The sequence below is a fragment of the Chrysochloris asiatica genome, unplaced genomic scaffold (genome assembly GCF_000296735.1).
Source record: "Chrysochloris asiatica unplaced genomic scaffold, ChrAsi1.0 scaffold00036, whole genome shotgun sequence".
NCBI lineage: Eukaryota > Metazoa > Chordata > Mammalia > Afrosoricida > Chrysochloridae > Chrysochloris > Chrysochloris asiatica.
Window position 1 is genome coordinate 5,761,533 of NW_006408554.1, and position 18,900 is coordinate 5,780,432.

The window sequence follows — 18,900 nt, forward strand, 5'->3', positions numbered from 1 at the left end:
GCCTAATATTATGTCATCACCATACATTTAGGCGCCGATATTTATTTGTTCACCTGGATCCTGCTGGGTACTCCAGCAATTAGCATTGTTCTTTGTCAATGCTTGTTTTCCCATGCATGTCTCATTTTTTCTGACCACATGTATGTATGATTTGGGAATTTTGACTGTCCCTCACATCTTTTTTATTGGTTATTCACACATTACCTCCTAATTTATATCAACCCAGATGATTGAATCAACATCAAGGGCTTAGCATTAGAAGATTAATGAGATCTGGGGCTCATCAGACATTAATTTGGAATGAAAGAAGATCATGGAAGAAATTCAGTTTTCATTTTTTATGTTTGTCATGTTAACAAAAGAACAATAAATTAACATTCACAATGTGGGGTTTATTTGAATTTTGAATAATTTAGGTCTCCCACTATTTGATTTTCAGTACTTACAATGACACAGACTGTAAGGGAAAAAAACCTATTTTAATTAGCCATACTTCTTTATTTAAACTTCTCATTAATATAGTTGAGAGAACTTCCTCTAGATGTTCAGATCTTAGAATTTCCTCTCTTCCTTATCTTAAAGTACTTGCTAACCAGCCAACAATGATACTACTACTGAACAAAGATTTCTAGGGGCTCTGTTTAAATAACAATATCTCTTGTATTATTGATAAAAAAAATTGTTCATTTAAAAATTAATTTGCTCATTTATTCATTCACTGAATATTTATTAAGCCACAAGAGTATAAATTAGTAAGCTAGGTGCTCAGAATATGAGCATAAATCAGAGATTTTACATTCAAAAGACAAGTTTCCTTAAAGGAAAACTGTGCATGTGTATAACCATAATGCAAGATAGGAAGGGAAAAATAGCACAAGAAAACTGCAGGAATAATGCTAGCCATAATTTCAGGAAGAGACAGATCAAAGAAGGCTTCCTGAAAGAAGTGATTTTGTAAGACTGAAGAATGAGCTCACAAACATATGAGCTCATTCTTCATACTGCTACAGGATAAGCACTGGACTGTTACCAAAGGGTTGGTTGTTCAAATCTACCAACTGATCCTTAGAAACCCTATAAAGGGTTGCTATGAATAAGATTCAAGCACTTAACAACAATAACATACATATATGTGTGTGTATTGTTATTGTATATATATATATTTATATATAGACTATTATTGCTAGCATTTTATCTGTCTTGATGTGACACTGTAAAATATGCACCAACTTGGTAAATACAACACTGGTGATTCAAATCCACCAGCTGCTCATTGGAAAATCTATCCAGGTTCACTATGAGTTGGAACTAACTTAGCAGCACTGAACAGCAACAACATTGCTCTAGCAAGGATCCCTGGTGGCACAGGAATTAAAGCACTCAGCTAAAACCAAAAGGTTGGCAGTTCTAACCCACCAGCTGCTCCATCAAAGAAAGTCATGGCAGTCTGCTTATGTAAAGATTACAGCCTTAGGAACTGTATGGGGACAGTTCTCCTCTGTCCTATAGAGTGGCTCTAAGTTGTAACCCACTCAACAGTAATGTGGTATAGCTATAACTACATACACATACATGTATGAGAAAGGGTAGAACACCTCTCATCTGTCAGTTTGTCATACTATTGTATGACAACTATGCTAGAAGCTAGGACACCAGCAGAATACCCCTATGGTGGACAGGTTTCAGCTGAGATTCCATATGCAGACAGACTTGAAAGAAGGAAAAGCAGACTCCTTCTGAATGTGTTGTTGTTGATGTTAAGTGCTACTGAGTTGATTCTCACTCAGAGAGACCCTGTATATGGTTTCCAAGGAGCAACTGATGAGCTTGAACCACCGAACTCGCAGCTCAAACGACTTTCCAGTCTGACACATTAGCCCACAGTGCCACACATATGGAGTCACTGAAAATCTAATGAGTAACAATGGGACACTGTCAGATAACACTAGAGCAGTGCATACTGAAACATGATGAATAGTACCAGAATATTGTCAAATATAATGCAGGAAGATGAGCCTCTCAGGTTGGATGGCACTAAAAATACAACTGGAGAAGAGCTGCCTCTTCAAAGTAGAACTGATTGTGATGATGCTAATGGAGTAAAGCCCTCAGGACCTTCATTTGCTGATGTGACACAACTAAGAATGAGGAGAAACAGCTGTAAACATCCGGAATATGTAATGTGCTAAGTATGAATCTAGGAAAATTGAAAGTTGTCAAAAATGAAATGGAATGCATAAAATCAACATCCTAGACATTAATGAGCTGAAATGGATGTCTGTTGTCCATTTTCAATCTGACAATCACATGATTTTCTATGTTGGGAATGACAAATTGAAGAGGAATGGATCACAGTCCTCAAGAAAAAGAACATTTCAAGATCTATTTTGAAGTATAATGCTGTCTGTGATAGGATAATATCCATACAGCTACAAGGAAGAGTAATTTATACTACTATTATTCAAATTTACACAGCAACCACTACCGTCAGTGATGATGAAATTGAAGAATTATAGCAACTTCTTCAGTCTGAAATTGATCAAACATTAAGTAAAGATGTATTGGTAAATACTGGTGATTGGAATGCAAAGGTTGGAGAAAAAAAAAAGAGAAAGCTGGAAAATATGCCATTGATGATAGAAATGATGCTAGAGATCATGATAGAATTTTGCAATACCAATGACTTTTTCCCTAATATATTTTTTAAACAACATAACAGTTGACTATACACATGATCCTCACCAGTTGTCATACACAGAAATCAAATTGATTACATCTGGAGAAAAGATGGTAGAAAAGTTCCATATCATCAGACAAAATAACGCCAGGGGCAGACTGTGAACAGACAGTCTACTCATATGCAAGTTCAGGCTGAAGATGATGAAAATTAAAACAAGTTCACAAGAGCCAAAATTTGACTTTGAACATATCGTACTTAGACTTAGAAATCACCTCAAGAACAGATTTAATGCATTAGACACAGAAGAGTTGTGGTATGACATTAAGAAAAACATACAGGAAGAAAGCAAAGGGTCATTAAGAAAGAAGAAAAAAACAAAAACGAATATCAGAAGAGACTCTGAAACTTGCTTTCCAGCTTAGAGATGCTAAAACAAATGGAAGAAATGAAGAAGTAAAAGAGCTGAAGTGAAAATTTCCAAGAGCATCTTGAGAAGATTAAGTAAAGGAATATAATGAAATGTACAAAGACCTGGAGTTAGAAAACCAAAAGGGAGTAACTTGCTCAACATTTCTTAAACCAAAACAACGGAAATAAAAAAAAGCCTTCACTTGAAAGTTAAAGGATTCTATGGGCATAACATTGAATGATACAGAAAGCATCAAAAGAAGATTGAAGGAATACACGGAAAGTCACTGTACCCAAAAGAGATGGATTATCTTCAGTCTTTTCAAGATATAGCATAGGAGCAAGAGCCAATGATACTGAAGTCCAAGGTACAGTGAAGGCATTGGCAAAGAACAAAAGTCTGGGAATTGATGGAATACAAATTGAAATTTTTCAACAAACTGATGCAGCACTGGAGGCACTCATTCATTTATGCCAAGAAATTTGGAAGACAGCTACCTGACCAACTGATTGGAAGCAATCCATATCTGTATCCATTTCAAAGAGAGGTGACCCAATGGGATGGGGAAATCATTGGAAAGTATCACTAATATTACATACAAGCAACATTTTGCTAAAAACAAGTCAAAATTGGTGGCAATAATGCCACGTCCAGCTTTTCTCCACTTCTGGGGTGGAGAGATTAATCCCAAGTAGGGGCAATGGGAGAGTAGAAGGAAAAGGAAAACACAAGACACATACAAGTTAAGTAAAAGTTGGGACAAGGTGGGACGCAGCACTGTGATGGAGATACTGCCAACCCAGAACGTGTGCAGCAAGTTTATTTTATACACATCTCAAGGGGAGGTGCCTGGGGCAGGGTAAAGAATACAAACAACATTGTTTGTGCTGCAGTAAGTAGAACTCTATCACAAAAATGTAAGTTGTGGCAGCTAGCTGGAACATAAATTAGATACAGCTAAATGTTTGTGCAGACTGAGCTAAAGGTCATGGCTGTGTACAAGGAAAGACTTTCCAAGTTCCTTGTTCCTAGGATCAGCTTTGCAAAAACCCAAGGGACAGCCAGACTTGGGAGCAGCCTGGGTTTCTGGACCACGGCTGTTCAGTTGCAATCCTTCAGTTAAACTACCCCCAAGTCTGAGACCTTCGGCTCAGTCGCTCCCAACACAGTAATACATTGGCAGGGAAGTCCCAGAGGTTCAAGCCAGAGTGAGATAAGGACATGAAACTAGAGCTATCATTGCTGACATCAAATGGGTCTTGGCTGAACGCAGAGAATACTAGAACAATGTTTACATGTGCTTTATATGGACTATGCAAAGTCTTTCTACTGTGTGGATCATGACAAGCTATGGACAACATTGTGGAGAATGAAGCTTCTGAACCACTTCATTGTACTCATGAGGAACCTGTAGATAGGCTGTGAGACAATCCTTTGAACAGAATAAGGGGACACTGAATGGTTTAAACTTAGGAAAGTTATGTGCTGGGGCTGGGGAGTGTGGTGGCTCCATAGGATAAGCACTGGACTGTGAACCACCTGCTACACAGGAGAAAAATGAGACTTTCTGCTCCCACAAAGATTTAAAAGCCTTGGAAACCTTATATGGGATTACTATGAGTCGGAACCGAACCCTCAACACTTAACAAAAACAATGTGCTGGGGTTGTATTTTTCCACTATACTTATTCCATCTGTATCCTGAACAAATAATCTGAGAAGCTGGATTATATGAAGAAGAAGGTGTCATTAGGATTGAAGGAAGACTCATTAACAACCTGTTATATACAGATGATACAATCTTGTTTACTGAACCTGAAGAGGACTTAAAATACTTACTGATGAGGATCAAATCACCACTGGATCAATAAATAACATCAAGATAAGTGGCAAAAAGATTGAAGTTGTCAATGACTTTGTTTTGCTTGGATCAACCAGCAACACTTACGGAAGCAGCAGTCAAGAAAATCAAATGATGTATTATGTTAGGCAGATCTATTGCAGAAGACCTCTTTATAGTGCTCAAGAGCAAAGATGTCAGTTTGAAGACTAAGGTGATTCTGACCGAAGCCATGCTATTTTCAATAGTGTCATATGTATGTGAAAGTTGGACTGTGAATAAGGAACAACAAAGAAAAATTGATGTTTTTGAGTTAAGATGTTGGAGAAGACTATTAAAAGTACTATCAACTGCTAGAAGAACAAATAAATCTGTTAGAAGTACAGCCAGAATGCTCCTTAGAAGCCAGGATGGTGAGACTTTGTCTCTCATACTTTGGACTTGGGATCAGGAGTATCAGTCTTTGGAGAAAGACATCCTGCTTGGTAAAGTGGAGGATCAGTGAAAAAGAGGAAGACCCCCAACAAGATGGATTGGCATAGTGTCAGTAGCAATGGGCTCAAGCTTACCAATGATTTTGTGGATGGTGCTCCTGGCAGTGTTTCATTCTGTTATGAGTCAGAACTGACTTGAAGGCATTTAGCAAAAACAACAACATATGCAAAGAGGTTTCAAAAACTTCATGGAAAATGGAATGAAAAGATTATGAATTTTCCCACAAACTTTTTGGAGCCCCCTCATATCTGCAAAAACCAAACCAAACCCATTGTCACTGAATTGATTTTGATTTATAATGAGCCTAAAGGACAGAACAGAACTGCCCCAGAGAGTGTCTAAGGATATAATTTGTTATCTCCATGGAAGCAGGCTGTCGTAAGTTTATTTTTCGTAGCAATTAGTGGGTTGGAACTGCCAACATCTGGGCTGTCTCTTTATAAATACATGCACACTTACAGGTTACTTGTATAGAGATAACATATTCACAGGGTATTTAATCATTTGTTTTTTGTCTTTCTTCATTTTACATAGTGAATCCCTTGAGGAGAATGGACAGTATTTTGTTCAGATTTATGTTAGAATGTTTTCCTCACTAGTACTTAGGAAAGTGCCTGAAATGTGCTCCACATACCTTGATCAAATGAATCATCTTATTAATATTTAATTAGGACATGGGAAATATTCTAGGCAGAGGGCACAGTGAGCTGACAATTACAGACAGATTCTTTTGATTCCATTGTTTGGCAAATACAGAGCCTTTCAGCTCTGAGAGACAAAGCATTTTGTTTCTTGTTCCATTTTTAGAGTTTATTTTCATTTGAAGCAAATGTCCTTGTCTTCTCCCCATGTCCCAGCCCATGAATTTGCTGGGTGTGCCTGCATATGCTGAGAGACAGCAGAGCACAGCATAGACATTCCCATTTCGCACCCAAGTTCCTTAGCAGCTTCCTGGCGGAGTGGGGCCCCCATTTACAGCCCCTCCAAAATGTGGGAATGTTTCCCCCTGGCTACACTGAGGATTAGTCAAACTCCGGCAAGTGTTCGCAGAGATTTAGATGGAGGTCCCCATGGACCCACAAGATATTAATGCAATGGAATGTTTAGAAAATCATGCAGCTTGGCTCAGTTCTTCAAACTTGTGAGGCTCTGTTTTGGAACTGTGTTCCCATTTCCAACACATCAGAGCCCATGGTATTCACAGCATGGGAAAGGATTTAAAGGAAAACACTGAAACCTACATTATTTTAATACCTATTAGTTAATATCTATTGGTGGGAATGTGAGTAATTGAGGGAAAAAATGTGATGAGTAACTAGATGAAATAATAATTCAAGGAGATTCAGACTGGATATAGAGAAATCCCCTCCGAATTTTAATGAATACTTGGAAAGGACTATTTCCTTTACTCAACATTATTTATAGTTAAATAATAATGGGGCCCCTTTTATTTTAAAAAGGATTTAAAAAAAAAAAAACAACTAACACCACATGCCATGCAGCCCATTCTGGTTCACAGCTACCCACCCCATGTATGTCAAAGCAGAACTGCTCAGTAGGGCTTTCCTGGCTGTGAGAGTTTGGAAACAGACTTCCAGGCATTGGCTTTGAGATGCTTCTGGGTAGGCTAGAACTACCAGCATTCCATGAATAGTCAAGTGCTTAACCCAATAGTACATTAATGTGATTGTGTTCCATGGCAAGACTTGTAATTTTGAAGTCTTTTTAGTGAAAGATTCTCATTTTACTGAGAATAATACGGAGGGCCTGGGAAGGACATTTTCTTGGAAACTCTTAATAGTTTAGTGATAACAATGCCTTAAATTCATTTGTCTTTAACCTTTTATTGTGAATTGGATGAAGGTTTACCAACCAAATCAGTTTCCACTGAAAAATTCACATCCATTTTGTTTCATGTTATAATCCCCCCGATATCAGTCATCCCACTTCCTCCCTGGGTTTCCCATTTCCATTCCTTTCTTTCTGAACCCTTCCACCTTCTAAATTTTGTTCTTGGACCTTCAATATCTATGGCATTTGTATTTAGTGGGTATTTATAAATGCACTAGATCCTCACTAACACACTAGGCTGGCCATAAGCCAGACATTTTCATCTCTTTTCACGGATAACGAAACAGACTTAGGTTAAATGATTTGACGTCAAAACAGTTGTTATTTAGTGACAGGGAAACCTTATAAATTTCATTTCATTTAATACTCACACCAACCATGCAACAGATGTGCTATCATTTCTCATTATAGAAAAGTCTATCTTCAAATGAGAGAAATTAGGTACTTTGCTAAATATGTTGTTGTTAAGTACTGTTGAGTTAGTTCTGAGACATGGAAACCCTGTTTAGGGTTTCCAAGGAGCTACTGGTGGGTTTGAACTTCCAACTTTGCAGTTAACAGTCCAGTCCTACAGTGCCACACTAGGTAGGAGTTCCCTTGCTAAATATATTGTTGTTAAGTGCCACCAAGTTGGTTCTAACTCATAGCAACCCTGTATAGAGTTTTAGAGGAGCAGCCGGTGGGTTTGAACTGCTGACCTTATGGTTCATAGCCCAGTGCTGATCCTCCAAGTGACACCAGGAATTTGTAAATGTGTGACTACATTGGGTTAATATGACTATTAGAGCATCCTCACTGTTTTTAAGTCTCATTTATTTAATCATTAAACACCTTATTGTTGTTAGGTGCCATCGAATTAGTACCGACCCATAGCAACCTTATGCACAGCAGAACAAAACACTGCCTGATCCTGAGCCAACCTCACTACTGTTGCCACACTTGAGTCCATCGATGCTGCCACTTGGCCAATCCATCTCATTGAGGGTCTTCCTCTTTTTCTCTGACCTTCCAACTTACCAAACATGATATCCTTCTCCAGCGACTGGTCCCTCCTGACAATATGTTCAATGTATGAAAGACAAAGTTTGGCCATCCTGACCTCCAAGGAGCACTCTGGCTGCACTTCTTGCAAAACAGATCTACTGGTTCTTTTGGCAGCCTATGGCACCTACTATGCGTCACACACTATTCTAGGTACTATAGAAATATCATGGTATGTGCATGTTCAAAATGGAGATATATGAATGAATTCACTATCCTGTATGTGTTTGTGTATGTATGTGTGTGTTCATGTACCTACTAAGTCTGTATGGAAAAGCAAGTTTGATCTGTTTGAAGTGAATTTACTAACACCTGATGTCACAAATGGAAATAGCTTTCAGTATATCAAGTCCTACTCTTGTGGTTGCAGTGGCCACTACAAGGTTTTCCTACACTGTTCAGATGAATCCCCATTTTGAAAGAACCACTTCCATGACCTGAATGACTAAATGTAATTTCTCAATACAAAATCACTTATCACTGACAGAGGATAAATTAGTGGTAAATCTAAGTGTATTAAGATTAAATAACATCTATTTATGTTTTCTAAAAGTCTAGCCCTAGTTTTGTTATAGGTTATACATCACAATCTCAGCAGCTGGAATCCACCAGCCATTCTAAGGGAAAAAGACAAAACTTTCTGCTCTCATAATGATTTACAATCTCGGAAACTCTACATAGGGTTGCTAAGTGTTGGAATCAACTCGATGGCTATAGGTTTGTTTTTTGGGATACTGATGTATTCAAAAACCACCTGTCAATTTGTTATATTGAGATAGCTTGTGTGTTGCTATGATCCTGGAAACAATGCCACCAGTATTTCTAGTACCAGCAGGGTCACCCATAATGGACAGGTTTCATGGAGTTTACAGACTAAGGCAGACTAGAAAGAAAGATCTGGTGATCTGCTTCCAAAAATTAGCCAGTGGAAACCTTATGGATCCAATAGAATATTGTCAATTACAGTGCTGGGTGGGAAAGCACTCTAAATACATAGTGGCTCACCCGATGGGCAAGGAGCTCTTATAGCATAGTGGTTACGAATCGGGCTGCAAACCACAGGGTCAGAAGTTCGAAACTACCAGCTGTTCCACAGGAGAAAGATGAGGCTTTCTGCTCCCGTAAAGATTTACAGCCTCGGAAACCCTGTTCAGGGTCGCTATGGGTCGGAACCGACTCAACGGCACTTAACAACAACAACAACACCCAATGGGCGGGAGCATACACAAGGATTGTGAAGATGGTGTGGGACTATGCGACATTTCACTCTCTTGTGCACAGGATCAACATGAGTCAGAGCTGACTCAATGGCAACAAACAACAATTGATGTTTTACAGGTGGTCCAAACTGATGACCCTCATCTAAATTTGACAATAAAATACTTAATTTTTTTGTTTAGAATTAAGTTGTACTATATTGCAATAATTAACTACAAATTTTTGTGCAACTCAGCCATCAACTGTCTCTTGTAGAATTTGGAGAGTATTATGCTACCATTCAAATATTTTCTTTCTTTCCCTTTCTCCCTCCCTCCGTTTTTAATGTTAATTGATTTGCTCCATGAAATGCCCTGTAAAGTGGCCAGATGTTGTAAGAGAATCTTGATAGTATGGGAATTCAGCAGGAGACTCTAGGAGCATAAAATGATCCTCAAATTTCCCCAGCTCTCAATTTAACAGAAACAAAGACGCCAACTTTAAGTAGGACTTTGAAGAATCTCCTGAATTTTACTGGTCGAATGTCAAAAGAAAATTAAAAATTGTCCCCCTAGCCCCACTACTATACATACAACAGAGGCTTTTGTAAACACAAAGTATCTTGAACTAGTAGCCATTGTCTAGTAGTGTGATCCTGGACAAATCCTATGTTTTCTGGGTCTCTCTTTCTCATTTATCAAAATGGATGTTGAACATGATGTATGTTTCTGTTGAGGTTTGAACAAAGGACTGTGGGAATTTAGGGGACAATTAACTTTTCCAGGGTAATTCAGAAAAGACTTCACAGAAAAGGTGGCACTTGCTCTACTCTTTGAAGAATAAGAGTTTGCCAGTAAAAGACAGGGCAGGAATGAGAGGATAGGGTAGGGGTGAGATAAACATAGTATCACAATCAACCACTGTTTGCAGAGAGAATCACAGAAGGGAATGGCCTGATGGTGTATTTGGGTGTTAGGGAGAAACAATGAATCAGTATACACAGGGTGAATAGACTAGATTGTGGAATGAATTCTGATTGTGTTATACAGAGTCTTATGTGCCTGGCTCAGTTTAGATTTTAGTCAGAAGGTAACAAGAAGTCAGTGAAAACATTTGCTTAGTGTTTTGTGGTAGGGAAACATTTTTAACATAGGTATATAACTGTTGGCAGTGTGTGGAAGGATTTCAGTGGGAAAGTAAATAACTGATGGTTAGGAGACCAATTAGAAAGCCATTGCTATAAATCAGGCAAGAGATAAGGGTTGGAGTTTAAAACCAGGCAGATTTTGAAGAAATTTGTTAGGGAGAATTAATAAGATGTTGTGACTGGGGGAAAATAAATCAAGGGGTATGGAGTTTCTAATTTAGAAGCTTTACAATGATTCCCTATAGACAGGGGTTCTCAAACATAGACATACATCAGAATCACCTGGAGAGCTTGTTAAAACATGGATTGCTGGGCCTTATTCCCCAAGTTTTTGATTCAGTGTAACTGTGTCGGTATCTGAGAATATGCATTTCTAGTAAATTCTGAGGAGATACTACTGCTTCTCTGGAGATTACATATGAGGAGAACTACTAATTAGGATTTAAAGGGGAGGAAAGACCAGTTTAAAAGTGAAGATAATGGGCTAACTCCTAAGCATGCACTGTTTAAAGAACCTATCCCAGGTTCAAACCCACCAGCCACTACAAAGGAGAAAGATAGGGCGGTCTGTTCCTGTAAAGATTTACAGTCTTAGAAAACATATATATAGGGTTGCTATGAGTCACAATCGACTCAGTGGCAGTAGCTTTCTTGGGATATGGTCATGTTATGTATTTATTATCAATTTCTCTGTTAGATGCAAACTCCAAGAGATAAAGGATTCAGTCTATCCATATCTGCATCCTCCAAGTGCCTAGGACAATGCCTGGATCATCATTGGAGCTCAATAAAAACTTGCTCAATGAATGCTGAATTAATCCAAATGGAGATGAGATGACCAGAAGGTCACTGGAAATATGGACCCTTGAATTCTGGGCAAAAGTGACAGCTGTTCATATGAATTGTGACAGGTAAACTGAAGAAGGGCGATTTGAAAGAAAGCAGAAAAATCCATTAAAACTGGCATTATTCAATTCCATAAGCAGTCCGATAGACTTGGATAGAACTAATTCCTAATTTTATAAGCGATACAATTGTGTGAGACTCTCTCACTGAGCAACTCAGACATCAAGAGTCTCTTAGAGAGTTTGCAAAATATGATGCTACCATTCAATGTTTCCTTGAAAGGATGAAAAAACAAACATTTTAGGAACATACACGTGGCATATTGAAGAATTTCTGCATTTGAAGGAAAATTGGATCTCTCACTTAGCCTCCAACTTTAAGATGTAGTAGGGTTTTGTGACAAAATAAGTAGTAGGAAACAATTATGGATTAACATAAAGTTGGAATGAGGGACATAGTAATTGGATGATGCAATAGAGCCAATGAAAATTTATATCAAAGTGAGAAAGACAAGCATAATAAAAATACAATGTAAAATGAAGACATTACAGAGAAAAGAGATATGTGTGAGATAGAACATGTTCCACCCCAACTTGCTATGAAGAATGGATGAACTATACTAATGGTCCATTAGCAAATGAATGAACTATGGTCATAACTAAGACCAAGTCACACATAACAGAGTAAGCATTAATTAGGCAGATTCTCTGTCACTTCATTAACTGGAATTTAATTTTTAGAAGAAAGTAGAACTCTTGTGCCTCACAGTATCACAGAACATCCTTGTGCTGAAAGGTCACAATTCTGCCATCAGAATCATCAAGAAAGGACACATATTTTTGCACTCAGGCATTTACATCTCGCAGTAGATTCTTTTCAGAAGGAAAGCATATAAATCAGGCAACATTTTGCTGAGAAGTGAATTCTTCTTATCAGTAAAGGAAATTTGTGGCCTGATTCTAATAGGACATGTCCCTCGCAAGTCAGAATTCACTTCTACCTCTGCTACTGGTTTAGAAATGCTTTAGAAATACACAAAGGATTTTTTAAAGAACTAGAGCACAGTGCCTCAGGGAGTACCACTAGTTTAAATAACACATGAAAAGTATTTATGAGTCCTTTTTATGAGGTGGTCAAAGAAAAGACCATCCAGCATGTAACATAAGACTGGCTGAAGAAGAAAGCATTTCCAAACCACATTGGAGAGTTAAGCATGAATGGAATTTTATTTCAGTCTCTATTGCTTATTTAAATTAATGGTGTTTTCAGATGGGGCCTAAATGATAATACAGATCAAGGTAAGGCTTGCCAGGAAGAAAATATACTAGTCTATTATTCAAAGAATGTTACTAGGTAATGTTGAAATAATCTGAAATATATGGCTATAACAAAAAGGGGAGTTCTGGAAGACGTATGTGGTTGTAATAGGCCCAAGTCCATTTTGAATTCTGTGGGTTGCACATTTCACTAGAGTTAAGACTTTGGAGCTGCTCCACTCTCAGCAAATGTGGTTATGTTGTCTATGGTCAACAAGGGCAGGGCATTGTACACACTGAACCACAACATGTTGTTATAGCAGCTCGTCCAGTTGGCTACAAAAACGTGCTGCTCTTCATTTATTCAGTTGTTGCAACTGACCCCTTGAAAGTACATTCCTTTGGCCTTATTTTCCCTAAATTGAATGGGTTTGAACTCATCTACTTACACTCTTCTTTTGGGGCCATTCTGTGATAAAGAGCATGGCCTGGTGTTTGACAGCTGGCAAGGCTATGGGTTGTAGAGGCAGCCATGGAACAGAACAAAGATAATTGGCCTCCAGAGACATTAAACTGATCCTTGGCCTCATTAATTCCTTGTCTTATAATGAGCATCTGCCCCATGAGTTGTATCAGTAACAAACTGAATGGTAAAGTGTTCCCTCAGGCAACCAGTTGACTGAGTTCTACAGCTCTACCGAGAGTACTGATATGTTAGTCCTTAGATTAATCCTAAAGCATCATGGACTCCTATGTTTTCCACAAGCATGTAGTGAGCACTAACTATGTTCCAGGTAGATTGCTAGACTATAAACCAAGTTCTGTGATTTTACACTGAACTCCTCTTACAAAGCAGTATCTAAGTTAGAGTTTCTGGATCTGGAAACAAAGCCTCTTTTTTATTGTTGTTGTTTGATCATTTAAAATAGAATCTATCATATCCTAAGCAACATTCCTCCCCAAAAGCTCACATTTCCAAGTTCAAATGCTTTAAGCCAATTTAGATACTTTATAAAATAAGAGGAGCACTGAGGTTCCGTCTGATAAGCACTTGTTAACCATCAAGCTGGTGGTTTGAGTCTACCAACTGTTTCTTGGGAGAAAGATGAGGCTTTCTGCTCCTGCAATGGTTTACAACCTCAGAAACCCTCTACAGGGTCACTATGAATCAGAACTGACTCGACAGCACTTAAAAATAACAATGTACTTAATAATGCATCATTGAATTCAAATAAAAATACAACCTTAGATAGTTTGACATTTGTATATCTACACAATAGTATCGACACATTATGAAAGTGAGGAAAAAAGAAACTAGGAGGCAGGAAATTCAGTCTGGCAAATCTGTTGAATCATATTTCAGTCTTTATAATAGAACAGAACCAATTTTATTATAAATTTCCCTTTTTTCTTTTCTTGATAATCTGTCTTCCTTACCCCCAAATCTTTTGTTTGTGGAAGTTTAGACAGTCCTGGCAATGACTGGGGTAAACCAGCATATCTGGCTTCTGCCCATTTAAAGGGGGCAACATCAGTCATCATCCAGTGCAACATAACCCCTCCCTGCTTGGTGCCCTCCCTCCATTTCCCTCCTTTCTTTCCTTCCAGCTTCCTTGCCAGATGGAATAGCTGTTTACCAGCAGGGGGGAGCCCCATTCTGTGACTGCCTCTATGCTAGATCACTGGATATAGAACAAAAAGGTGTCTACACTTCAGCACTTGTCAAGCCCAACCCAAGTAAATGATCACTTCTTTGACTTGTGTCTGGGGTGACTCTCTAGGAGGCATAGGGGAAAGCTTAATTAGCTTTTATTAAGAGTCAATCCTCAATTTCTTACTTTTAATTCTATCAAAGTGATTTTTTAAATGTATCCTGTCATACAGACCAAATCAAAGCATGACATCTATTTCTTTATTGCAGTCTTTGCCTTAAGTACAATGAAAATCTCAGTCTTCTGTACAAGTCCTCACTTCGAAGACGAGTAAGTGGCACAATGCCACATGGGTTGCAATATGATTGTGGATTTTCAGTCCTATTTGAAAAGCAAAAATGTTTTTTTTTATTATTAAATTAATCAGTCTTACAGTTCAGTAAACAAAGAACTACTTCTACAAACTCTTGTCTTATTTGTCTTTCAAACAGGTTGGTACCTCAACTAGGTCTGATAAATTTGAGGACACCATATTTGACTTCATTCTCTAAGTTTTCCTCTTCTAGAGTCTGGCATGTTTTTAGTTTTAAAACTAAAAGATGTAATGACTGAATCAAGATAGACCCAGTTTCTTCAGGATTCTTTTGGCTGATCTAATGTTAACTATACTTAGCCCATGCCAAAGGCATAGAAGTCTTGAACAGCAAGTAGGATAAAATTATTCATGAGACTGTGCATACAGTAATATCAATTGTGTGATCACTGTAATAACAAAGAACTCATATTTTTGGTCTTGGCTCCTAAGACTGAGAAAGTATTTTTCATGTTGTTTTTAGGTGGCATCAAGTAAGTGCTGGCTCATGACAACAGGGCAAGAGAGTGAGAGCAAATCATTCTCTGGGCCTGTGCCATCTCACAGTCTGGGCTCTTTGATTACATTATTCCATTATGTTGAGGGTCTTTGTCTTAATTGTGTAGTACTGATACAACAGAAGCTGGTGTGGTGCTATAGGATAAGCACTGGACTGCAAGGTCAGTATGAACCACAAGGTGTGTTGTTCAAACTCACCAGTTACTCCTCAGGAACCCTCATGCAGGATCGCTATGAGTTGGAACTGACTCAACGACACTTAACAACAACATAACAGAAATACAACAGTGGATAACCTTAACAAACAATTTATTCCCTCACAGTTAAGGATGCTATAAGTTCAAATTCAGAGCACCAGCTCTGGGGGAAGGTCCCTGTCACCTTTCAGCATCTGTAGGTTCAGCATTCCTTGGAGACCTCCATATGTCTTGACACCAATCATTCCCTGGACTTAGGAGCTTCCCAGTGAAGGGACCCCAGGTCCAAACGATGCACTCCACTCCTAGTTTGTCTTTCTTAGTGGTAGTGGGTCCCTCTGTCTCTGCTTATATCTCTTCCCTTTATCTCTTGTAATATAAAAGGTGTTGCATGCCACACCTTCATGAATCTTCCATAATATCGAGGGGGATCATCATGTAACTTCCAAACCACTGAGAATCATGGTCCAGCCAAGGTCACACATAATTTGGGGGGACAAAATTCAACCCATGATAGTCTTCCTCTTTTTCGGTGACACTGTACTTCACCAAGCATGATGTCTTTCTCCAAGGGATGGTCCCTCCTGATACCATATCCAAAGCATGTGAAACAAAGTCTCTCCATTCTCACTACTAAGGAGCATTTTGGGTATGCTTCCTTGAAGATATCTTTGTTTGTTCTTCTGGTAGACCATGGTATATTCAATATTCTTCTCCAAAATCGTAACTCAAAGGCATCAATTCTTCTTTGGTCTTCCTATTTATTGTTGAAGCTTTCACATGCGTATGAAGTAAATGAAAATTCCATGCCTTGAGTCAGGTGCATCTTAATCGTCATAGTGACATCTTTGCTGTCAACATTTAAAAAAGAGATCTTTTGCAGAAAATTTGCCCAATGCATTGTTGTTTGATTTCCTGACTACTGCTTCCATGGGTGTTGATAGTGGATCTAAGTAAAATGAAATATATGACAACTTCGGTCTTTTATCCATTTATTGTGAGGCTACTTACTATTCCAGTTGTAAGGACTTATTTTAGGTGCAGTCCATCCTGAAGGTTGTATTCTTTGATCCTCATTAATTAGTGTTTCAAGTTTTTTCACTGTCATTAAGGAGAGTTGTGTCATCTGTATTCTGCAGGTTGTTAATGAGTCTTCCTTCAATCCTGTTGTTGTATTCTTCATCATATTGCCTAGCTTATTGAATTATTTGTTCAACATGGAATTGACTAAGTATGATGAAAGGATGCAATCCTGATGCTGTTTCTGATTTTAAACCATGCACTATCCCTTTGTTTTGTTCAAACAGCTGCCTCTTAGTCTAAGTATAGGTCCCATGTGAGCACAATTAAGTGTTCTGGAATTCCCAATTTTGCAAGATTAACCATAATGTTTTACGATAATTTTTGATAGTGGTTTTTAAAATGTACCGACATAAAAAAAAAAAAAAGAGCTTAATTCCAATATATACTTTTGTTATTTGTTGTGTTGTTAAGTGCCATCAAGTCAGTTCCTACTCATAGTGACCATGTATAGGATTTCTGAGGAGTGGCTCATGAGTTTGAACCACTGACTTTGTGGTTCAATCCAACCTTGCAGTCCAGTGTTTTATTCTACACCACCACACCCGGACTCTTAGTCATTAATAAAGAAGAGTTCAGATCCTGCACTATTGAATATCTGGAACTATACTAGGTGTTAGGAACTTTGCTGGTACATTTGGGTTCCACAAATGACATGTCTACTGTAGTATCCAGGAAAGCCATGAAAACAGGACAGCCTCTATTTTCACAAAAGGGGAAATCAAAATTATTTTCTTCCCTTAATGTCATATCTGGAAATTATATGGAATGTTGCAATAACCTGTGTATTTTTCTGTAATAAATTTGAAAGAGAATCATTGATCCTTGAGTCATTCATTTACTCAATAATATTAATTGAGCACCAATTTCATAATGGACACTGTTTTAGGTCCTGGAGCTATTCTGCCAGAACCTGAATTCTATATTCTTTAATTTCTAAACATTTAATCAAGATAGTTTCTACAGACTGAACAGACACTGGGATCTGTGTGAGAGGACCTTGGGTCACCTGGAACCAGCAGCTTCCATTTTGCATAGATTCTATTAGTGATATCCCTTGGCTTATGTGAGGTAAGGAGAACTCATTTAGGAAGTTGTTCCTCTGGTTTCTGAGATGTATGGGAAGTGCAGCTCCATTGACTAAGGCTTTGTATGCACCACAGGTATTGTCAGATGTGAAGATTCAATGGAGCCACAGAGAGTCATTGGAGCCTTCATCAAGGACTCTATATACAAGACAATCTGTCTCCATGACCTTGCCCCAAACATACATATGTCTTCACCCAGCATTGTGTATATGTATCAAACTGGAACCAAAGCAATGGGCCATTCATATACTGATTCCATTTAAAAATAGCTCACCAAATAACGGGGATCTTAGGTCTGATGGGAACTTGTTTTTCAATTTCATCTACTACCATTCTAAGAAAAATGAAGACGAATTGTTATTTTTTAAAAAACACTATTTCTGGTGAAGATTTTATAGCATATTAAGTTTCCATATGACAACTTCTGCATATGTTCCTCAGTGACTATTAATTACATTTAGAGAAATTGTGAATTATAAAGAGACTTTGCAATCCACTGGTCTGAGTTCTAATTACATGGTTTGCCACTTGAATACACTCAACAAGTTCCTTAACCTCTTGGAGTCTCAGCTTTCCTGTCTGTGACATGAAGATTATGATAAGGTCTATGCATTTGTACTGTTCTGAGCATTAAGTCAAAAAGAATAAACTCCCTATCTTGGTGCCTAGTACAAAGTAGGAGTTCAGTAAAACCCCCAAACAAACCCACTGCCATCGAGTCAATTCTGACTCATAGCAAACCTTGTATAGTGTTTCCAAGGCTATAAATGTTTACAGGGAAAGAAAGACTCATCTTACTCCCTTGGAGTGACTGGTAAGTTTAAACTGCCGACTTGCAGTTAGACCAGTGCTTATCCTATAGCATCATGAGGGAGCTCAATAAGTGTTACAAATTTGCCCCCTTTGTACTTATATAGCAAAAATATGTGTGTTCATATACAATCAGGAAGAAATGTAGCATTTTTGGATCAGAGTTCTGTATTTAATATAATATGAAAATCTCCATATATTCATTCAACATATTCGTGTATTCTACTATCTGTTGACTATGTTCTAACTGGAAGGTCATGTCCCCCAAAAAAAACAATGAGCACAACATTTACTATTTACACATTTAATCACTGACCTGCATAGCTTTCAGGTGAAGCTGGAGTGAGTCACTTACCGAGACAATGTGAAGTTTTCACACTTCCTACTTATACTCAATTTGTTTTAAGAAAGCAGGATTCCAATCTCACAGTTAGAAAATGT